This window comes from Durio zibethinus, chromosome 7, assembly GCF_047325235.1.
Source record: "Durio zibethinus cultivar Kanyao isolate XHJ-2024 chromosome 7, ASM4732523v1, whole genome shotgun sequence".
In the NCBI taxonomy this organism is placed as follows: domain Eukaryota; kingdom Viridiplantae; phylum Streptophyta; class Magnoliopsida; order Malvales; family Malvaceae; genus Durio; species Durio zibethinus.
The window spans coordinates 19,487,405-19,495,806 of record NC_143168.1 but is presented as its reverse complement, the minus strand read 5'-3'; the positions used below and the strand labels follow the sequence as shown (position 1 = coordinate 19,495,806).

Here is an 8,402-nt window from a genome sequence, read left to right as displayed (position 1 = left end):
CTTCAAATAATTTTATTTTTAAAATAAATTTTTATATTTGTATTTAAACAAATCCTTATTACAAATAAAAAATTAACTTATAACAAAAGTTTACTTAAGTGTAAATTAATGATTAATGATTTATTTAGATATAAATTAAAAATCAAGATCTTATTTAAGTATAAATTAAAAATAAAAAATTTATTTGAGTAAAATAAAAACATAAAATTTATCCCAATAAAATAATATAATTTAAGAATTTTTTTATTATTTTATTTGTCTTTTGAATTCCGACCTTATTTCTGCTAGTAACTCGACCAAAGAGGTTCATATATTAAATATATGTTTTTTTATTTTGAGGGTGAGATTAAGATTGTTTCGACCCAAGCCTTACAAGAATCTCGCAACTTCTTCATCCATCACCACGTCAAAAAGTAGTTAATATATGTTATTTAAGTACGTTGGACATCTGGCCCATGCTCATACCAAAGCAGACCCAATGGCCCATTACAAATAATTTGGATTTGTTTCGTTTTTTTAGCCCAAAGGGAAAAGCCGAGAATTTACCAGTGTTGTTTGGAGACCAGCCTCATTCTCTGATCTCTATCCAATTCATCTTTCAAGTTTCAAGTAAAGCCCTCAATTCTCTCTCAGTTTTTTCTTCAGTTGTTTAGTTTCTTCTATAACAATTCCTTATCCATTCCCATTTTCACCTATTTCCAGGGTCATCCAGAAAACCCAGAGTTGAAAATGGCGGCTATGGCAATGATCACAGATTGTTTGAGTAGTAGATGGAGCATGGTATCTTTAAAGTCAGCTCTGCCGCCACTTACTTCCACAGCTTCTTCCATTAAGTTACCATGTCGTCTTCGTCCTCCTACCAAACCCCATCAGCTTGTTCGCTTTTTCACTGCTCTGTCTCCTGTTAACCCTCTCCATTCCCTCAGCTTCTCTGGTAATACTATTACTTCTCTCCTTCCCCTTTCTTTTTCATACCCATTTCTTATAATCACTTCAATTTTCTTTCTGAATATTAGAGATAACAAATTGTAGCCTCTTTTTTTTTTTTTTTTGGTGAACAAAATACATGGTTTTTACTTTTATAGAGAACAATTATGCTAGAATTAATGTTACATTTTAGTTCATTTGGCATCAATTACAGGGCTTAAGTTGTTATACTTGTGTGATGTTATCATTCAAGTTTCTGTCAGCTGACTCTCTATCATGATAATGGCGATTTTGTTATTAAGATTTGACTACTGAGAATTGATATTGGAGAATTTCGAGTGAAAATTTTACATTACTTCCTGAGTGTCTTATTTGAGATCACTTGTTCTACATCATTTCTACTCTCTAATAACTTTGCATTATTTATTTGTAGGCACTAGGCAGTAGCATCATGGAATAATTTTTCTCTCAAGTCATGCAAAACAGATACTTCTATGATCTTTAACTGTAATTATTATGTTACTAATTTCACCATAATTGATAATGGTTGTTGATTCTATGCTATGAGGCTTGGCAGACGAGTACCGAAACTAAACAGGCCTCCTGACCAGAGATGTGCACTCCTTAGAGCGCTCACCACGCAGCTCCTAAAACATGGTCGGATCAAAACCACCAGGGCTAGGGCAAGCGCTATGAGGAAGTATGTTGAAAAATGATCGCCCTAGCTAAGGATGGTTCTCTTCACGAAAGGAGGCAGGCTATTGGCTTCATTTATGGGAAACAAATTGTGCATAGAGTTTAACGTTTTATAATTAAATATTTAAGAGTTTAATAATAAAACGAAATCCACGTCATGGTGAGAGTTCTCCCAAAAGTCACTTCCGAGTGAAAACAATGAATTTAGAAAGATTAAGTCTCCGATTGGTTTGAAAAAAATATTTATTATTATTATTATTATTATTATTTTAATTTTTAGAAAATAAATTTTATTTTTTGTTTTTTAAAAAATGTATTTAGTAAATGAAAATTAAAATTATTTTTTAAAATGAAAAAATAAAGAAATAATTAAAATATTTAATAATATTACTATTAATGTCATTTAATTATAAATATAATATATATTTATTAATTAATAACATTAAAAAATGTTTAAATATGGTAATTTGCAAAACATAAAGAAAAATATAATGAACATCCTTTATTTTTACAATTAAAAATATTTTTTTATTTTCATATTTTAACTTATTTTTATTTTTGTTTTCTAAAAACTTAATTTTATTTTCAATTATCAAATGCATTTCCCTTCTTTTTTTATTTTCTTGGAAAATGAAAACAGAAAATCACTCTATTTTCTGAAATCAAATACTACCTAAGTGTTCCTTGTTATAGGTGAGAGAGATTAAGGGTCCATTGTGCTATAGCTACGTTTTATAATTAAATATTTAAGAGTTTAATCATAAAAGGAAATCGACATCATGGAGAGAGTTCTCCCAGAAAGGCGCTTCCAAGTGAAGCATAAATAATTATAACTTCTTATTCAAATTGTAGTCATCTATACTTTTTATACCTTGGACAGAATCATATAGTAGCATTGGATCCCAATAGGTGAAGTAAGAACTTTTGTCTTGCACCTTGATAAGCATAATGTGAATTTTTTCGTAAAAGGATATAAAAAGTTTTTAAATTTAAATGAAACAACAGATGTCATTATATAAAAAAAGCTTTAATTTTTTAAACAAATAAAAAACTCATCTTCCAATCGCATAATTAGTGTTGCATACGCAAATAACGGAATAAAATTAATCAAACAAATAACTTTTTTAAAAAAAGTTTTAAGTTACGGCATTTAAAAATGAGTTTCAAAATATGAATAAAAAGGATGATATGAAATATAAGAAAAGTTATATGAATATTATATGCATAATATATATAATAATTAATTTTATTTTTTAATTAAATTTTATTAATATGAAAAGAAGTTTCTTTGATTAAAAAATGAAAGGAAACAAATATAATGATAAGTGTCCACACACTTTAATCAAAAAGAAAAATTCAGAATCTAAGAAGCTAAAAAATTTTACATTTCAAACTGGTCAATTTAAAAATATAGATCTAAAACATAAAGTTCTAACAGTTCATTAAATTTATCATTCAATTGTGAAGAAAGCAAATTATAAATTTTGGAGGGTGAAAATATTATTTTCTTTTAAAAAAAAAAGTTTGGGAGACATTATGGTTATGAAACTTTAACAAGCCAAGGGGGCCAAGGGAGACAAGGTTAGCGATGGATACAGGAAAAGGAGCTACCTCAATGATGATCGGATTTTTAAAATTCCGTTTGGTTTAGAATCTTGTAGGTTGATGAACTTTTAATTATTTTACAATTCTTTTGCAGGTTTTTTTTTTTTTTTTTTTTTAAGAAATTGGTTTTTCATCAATCAATCAGTACCCATCACCTTCAGAATTTTCATTTTTGTTCATTGTTTAGGTCTTAAATTTGGAGTATTTGAAAAAAAAAATTAAGGACGGTTATAGTAAAGTAGGAAATTGTCATTACAAGAACAGTCTTAGTGATGGTTATGATTTTTATTAAAAATATATATAATCCTCACTTTTTTTTTTAGGGAGAGTTGATGTAATTCTCACAGATTCTTGTAACAAATTCTTTCATTAGTTATATATAGTGAGATATAAAATGAAATCTTCACTATATCTATCATTTAACGAGCGTTAAAGTGAATGTTAATTTAGATCATCATTAATTGTAAAATTTATAGTAAAAGTTAATTTTGACTCTCACTATATCTTTGTATTTAGTGAATACTTATATTGACCTTCACTTAAAATTTTTATTTTTAGTGAAGATTTATATTGATCCTTATTGAGAATTGTAACTTTTATTATAACACTTTATAACATAATTTAGTGAAAAAATTTAAGATCTTTACAAAAAATATTTATTTATGTATTTTTATTTAATTTGTTAATGGACGTATATATATATATATTTATTTGTAATTTTTACTCTAAACAAAACATAAATAAATAATATTTATCTAAAAATTATTACATAAAACCAAATAAGCATCCACATATATTAATTCCAAACAATACACAAATATTTATTAAATATATCAATTCTTTTTAAGTATTCTATATTTTTTATCCAAAAAATTTGGATAAATTATTCAGACAACCAAGCAATGTACAATCAAAGTCAATCTAATATTGTCCTTTGCAAGAAACTCGTTTTTCATAGCAATAACTTCACTGAGATAAAAATCACTACAAAAATACATACAACATATATATATATATATATATTTAAGATCTTACATTCAACTTTCATCAATGTGTGAGTTGGTCAACTCTATATTAGAGTTATCTAATTATTTTATTGTGTTTGATTTAATTTAATGATTTTTTTTATAAAAACGTAATATTTTAATTATGATTTTAATTTATTTTATACTTATATTCCCATATCAAAGTGATAAAATTTTCTTGAGAAAACAAACACCAAACTTAAATATTGAAATCACAGTTATTTATATTATCTTATGGCAAGTGGCATCTATCAAACAATTATTTTCTTGTGGAAAAAGATAAACTCTTATCAAACAAGAGACAAAGAAACTTAAGAGATTAGAGTTTATCTTTTGCTACAAGAAAATATTTTGATTGAAAGTGAACTAATGAAATTAATATCGTTTATTTTATATATAACAAATATTTTACATTGATTTTCATTGGAAATGTATGTTCCTTATTTGTGTATGTTATAAATGCAAAATAATAATAATAATAATAAAGTGTTTCTAGTATTATTTGATACTATACATATTATATTTAAGTTTTTAATTTTATAAACAGATTAAAAAGTTGACACATATTTTATTTTTAATTAATTTTTTTAATATATTCTAAAAATGTATCACTCTACTAACTTTGTGGAGTTTAAAAAATTTCATTTTCAATATATTTAATAATTTTTATGATAAAAAAAAGTTAAGTGTGCATGTTAAATGGTTTTAAAATATATTATTGATATATATGAAAACAGAATCAAATTTATAAATATACTAATTTTTAAATAATATGGATAGGAATTCATTTATATTAACGTAAGCTTTATATATTTTTTATTTTTAGATTAAAATTAAATTTATAATTAAATTGGACCAAAATAATACTTTTAATCTTAATTATTTGATTTAAAAATAAAAAAATATAAATCTTACATTGATATAAGTAAATCTGTACTAAAAATATTATATATAATAAAATTATAATTTAATTTGCTTAAATCGTGTGGACATAACACCGAATTAAAACGAGTGGAGTTTTAAAAGTCAACCAGCTTCCACAGTAAGATTTTTTTTTTTTTAATTAGATTGGGTTTAATAATTAAAAACTCTGCGTGAAAATAAAATATGAAATTAAAATATGAAAATAATATGATTTAAAATTATACTAATAATTATATATAAATTTAATAAAATAAAAAATTTTATTTTATATTTTTATATCAAGAATTATAATATACAATTTTCATATAAAATTTAATTAAAATACATTAATCTCACGTCTATTTAAAATACAATCAATCCTTTTCCTTTCCTGCCCTTTCTGACTCGTTGAGTAAGTAAGCACCCAATCCTTTCTCTCTATTTTCTCTTCTTCCTTTTCTCATAGTTCCCTAACACGGTCTTCAGTGTATGGAAAATGCAAAACAAAAACTCTCCTTAATTGCAACAATCAGTTCCACGTTCCACTTTCATCGAAGCAATTAAACTCTATTGGAAGTTGTTTTGTCTGTCAAAATGGAAACTTGGTTCCTTATCACTTCCACGCTTTGCATATCTGCTTTCCTCAAAGCCTTGTTGAACCTTTTTTTTCCATACAAAAAACTTGGCCCCGAGCTCCCTCCAGGGCCTCCTACCTTTCCCATCATAGGCAACTTCATGTTGCTGCGCAAATCATTCTCCGAACTCGAACCAATCCTCCGAGGTCTCCACCTTAAGTTTGGGAACATGGTTACTCTCCGTTTCGGTTCCAACCTTGCAATATTTGTTCGTGATCACTCCCTTGCTCACCAAGCCTTAGTCCAAAAGGGTGCTGTTTTTGCTGATCGACCTTCTTCTGTTTCCACTGGCAAAATTGATAGTAGCAATCAACATACAATAAATTCAGCTGGTTATGGACCTACATGGCGTATTCTACGAAAAAATCTGACCACAGAAATTCTCAGTCCTTCTCGGGTTAGATCTTACTCTCATGCTCGTAAATGGGTCTTAAAAATTCTCAAGGAACAGCTGACCCCGTCCGAAAGTAGTGGCGAACCTGTCCGAGTGTTGGATCATTTTAGCTATGCCATGTTTTCCTTGTTAGCTCTTATGTGCTTTGGTGATAAGCTTGATGAAAAACAGATCAGAAGAATTGAGGATGTTCAGCGTGACTTGCTATTGAATTTCGAATCTTTCAACATACTCAACGCCTTGCCTAGAGTTACCAAGGTTTTGTTTTATAAGCTTTGGAAAAAGTTCTTGCGAATTCGACAAAATCAAGAAAATGTCTTGATTCCATTGATAAGGGCAAGAAAGAAGGCAAAGCAAGAGAAATTGAGCGGGGTCAACGAGGAAGATCAACAATTTATTTTATCACATGTGGATACTTTGTTGGAGCTACAGCTCCCAGTGGAGAAAAGGCAACTTAATGAAGGAGAAATGGTCAGCTTGTGCTCAGAATTTCTTAATGCTGGCACGGACACTACATCCACAGCTTTGCAATGGATTATGGCAAATTTGGTGAAATATCCTCATATTCAAGAGAAGCTATTCATGGAGATTAAAGGGGTTGTTGGAGATGGAGAGGAAGAGGTCAAAGAGGATGATTTGCAAAAGATGCCTTATCTGAAAGCAGTAGTTTTGGAAAGTCTAAGGCGTCACCCACCTGCCCATTTTCTCTTACCACATAGAGTTACAAAAGATGTTGTTTTGAATGATTTTTTGTTGCCCAAGAGAGGTATTATAAATTTCATGGTAGCAGAGATGGGATTGGACCCCAATGTGTGGGAAGATCCCATGACTTTTAAACCTGAAAGGTTTCTCAATAGTGAGGAATTTGTTGACATAACAGGCAGCAAGGAAATAAAGATGATGCCATTTGGGGCGGGGAGAAGGATTTGTCCTGGTATTGGTTTGGCAATGCTTCATTTGGAGTATTTTGTGGCAAATTTAGTTTGGTCTTTTGATTGGAAAGCTGTGGATGGAGATGATATTGATTTGTCAGAGAAACAAGAATTTACAGTGGTGATGAAGACTCCATTACAGGCTCACTTATATTCCAGGCCTAGATAAACCTATGGTTGATTATACTACATTTTGTTCTTTTTTTTCTTTTGTGTTCCTGGCCTTCACGATTTGTGCATCAACAGCAAATTGGAAAAGTAGCAGAAAATTAATCAATTCCATATCTTTCAGGGTTTTGTAAAACAGTAATATTTTTATATTTAATGTTCTTTCTGTTTTTCTTTTTTAGTTGAATTGATCTATATGATGTGGGCACATGTTCATTCAGTAACTACAATTCTTTTTTTCTTTTTCTTTTACTGAGATAAAATCAAAGTTCTTCGGACAATTTTAAATTCAGATTGCTTGTTTGTTAATCTAATCTACTGCTAGCCACCATGTAACAATGATAATAGCCATTTTTTTATTAAAAATTTCTTTTTTCTTTTCATTCTAGTACTGATATGGCATCTTTTTTATCTAACAACCTAATGAAAAAAATGAATTTAGAAAGATTAGGGTCTCACGGGTGAAAGAGATTTCCATTGCGCTACAGCTACGTTTTATAATTAAATATTTAATAGTGTAATAATAAAATGAAATCCACGTCATGGTGAGAGTTCTCCCAAAAGGTACTTCCAAGTGAAAACGATGAATTTAGAGAGATTAAGTGTCCCCTCGTTGCAGGTGAGAGAGATTAAGGGTCCACGTGCTGTAGCTACGTTTTATAATTAAATATTTAAGAGTTTAGTCATACAAAGAAATCCACATCATGGAGGGAGTTATCGGCGCTTCCAAGTGAAGCATAAATAATAACCTCTTATTCAAATTGTGGTCATCTAGATTTAATCAACCATTGGGTATGTAATTTCTCTGAGGTGAAATGAAAATGGTACTAATGCAGTGATCATACAACTCTGTCAATGGTTTTGCAATTTATTTAGACTTCTTATACCTTGGACACCATCATATCTTAGCATTGAATCCCAATATGTGAAGTCAGAACTTTTGTCTTAGGGTTGGCATAAATATAATGTGAACTTTTTCATGAATGGATATAAAAAAAGTTTTTAAATTTAAATGAAACAACACATGTCAGTATATAAAACTTTATTTTTTTAAACAAATGAAAAAAAAACTTGTCTTTCAATAGCATAATTAGTATTGCATACACAAATGATGGAA

General features: G+C 28.6%; 1 long non-coding RNA gene and 1 pseudogene across 2 annotated transcripts; both read left to right on the top strand.

The window, feature by feature from the left end:
• The first annotated feature begins 662 nt into the window (after positions 1-662).
• LOC111277440 (uncharacterized) lies at positions 663-1,842 on the top strand. The gene is made up of 2 exons (XR_016343583.1): positions 663-934; positions 1,361-1,842. It is a non-coding gene; the product is annotated as an uncharacterized LOC111277440 (long non-coding RNA).
• A 3,738-nt stretch (positions 1,843-5,580) lies between these two features.
• LOC149518087 (cytochrome P450 89A2 pseudogene) lies at positions 5,581-7,505 on the top strand (annotated as a pseudogene). Its single transcript, XR_016343581.1, has one exon. The product of XR_016343581.1 is annotated as a cytochrome P450 89A2 pseudogene (transcript).
• The last annotated feature ends 897 nt before the right edge of the window (positions 7,506-8,402 follow it).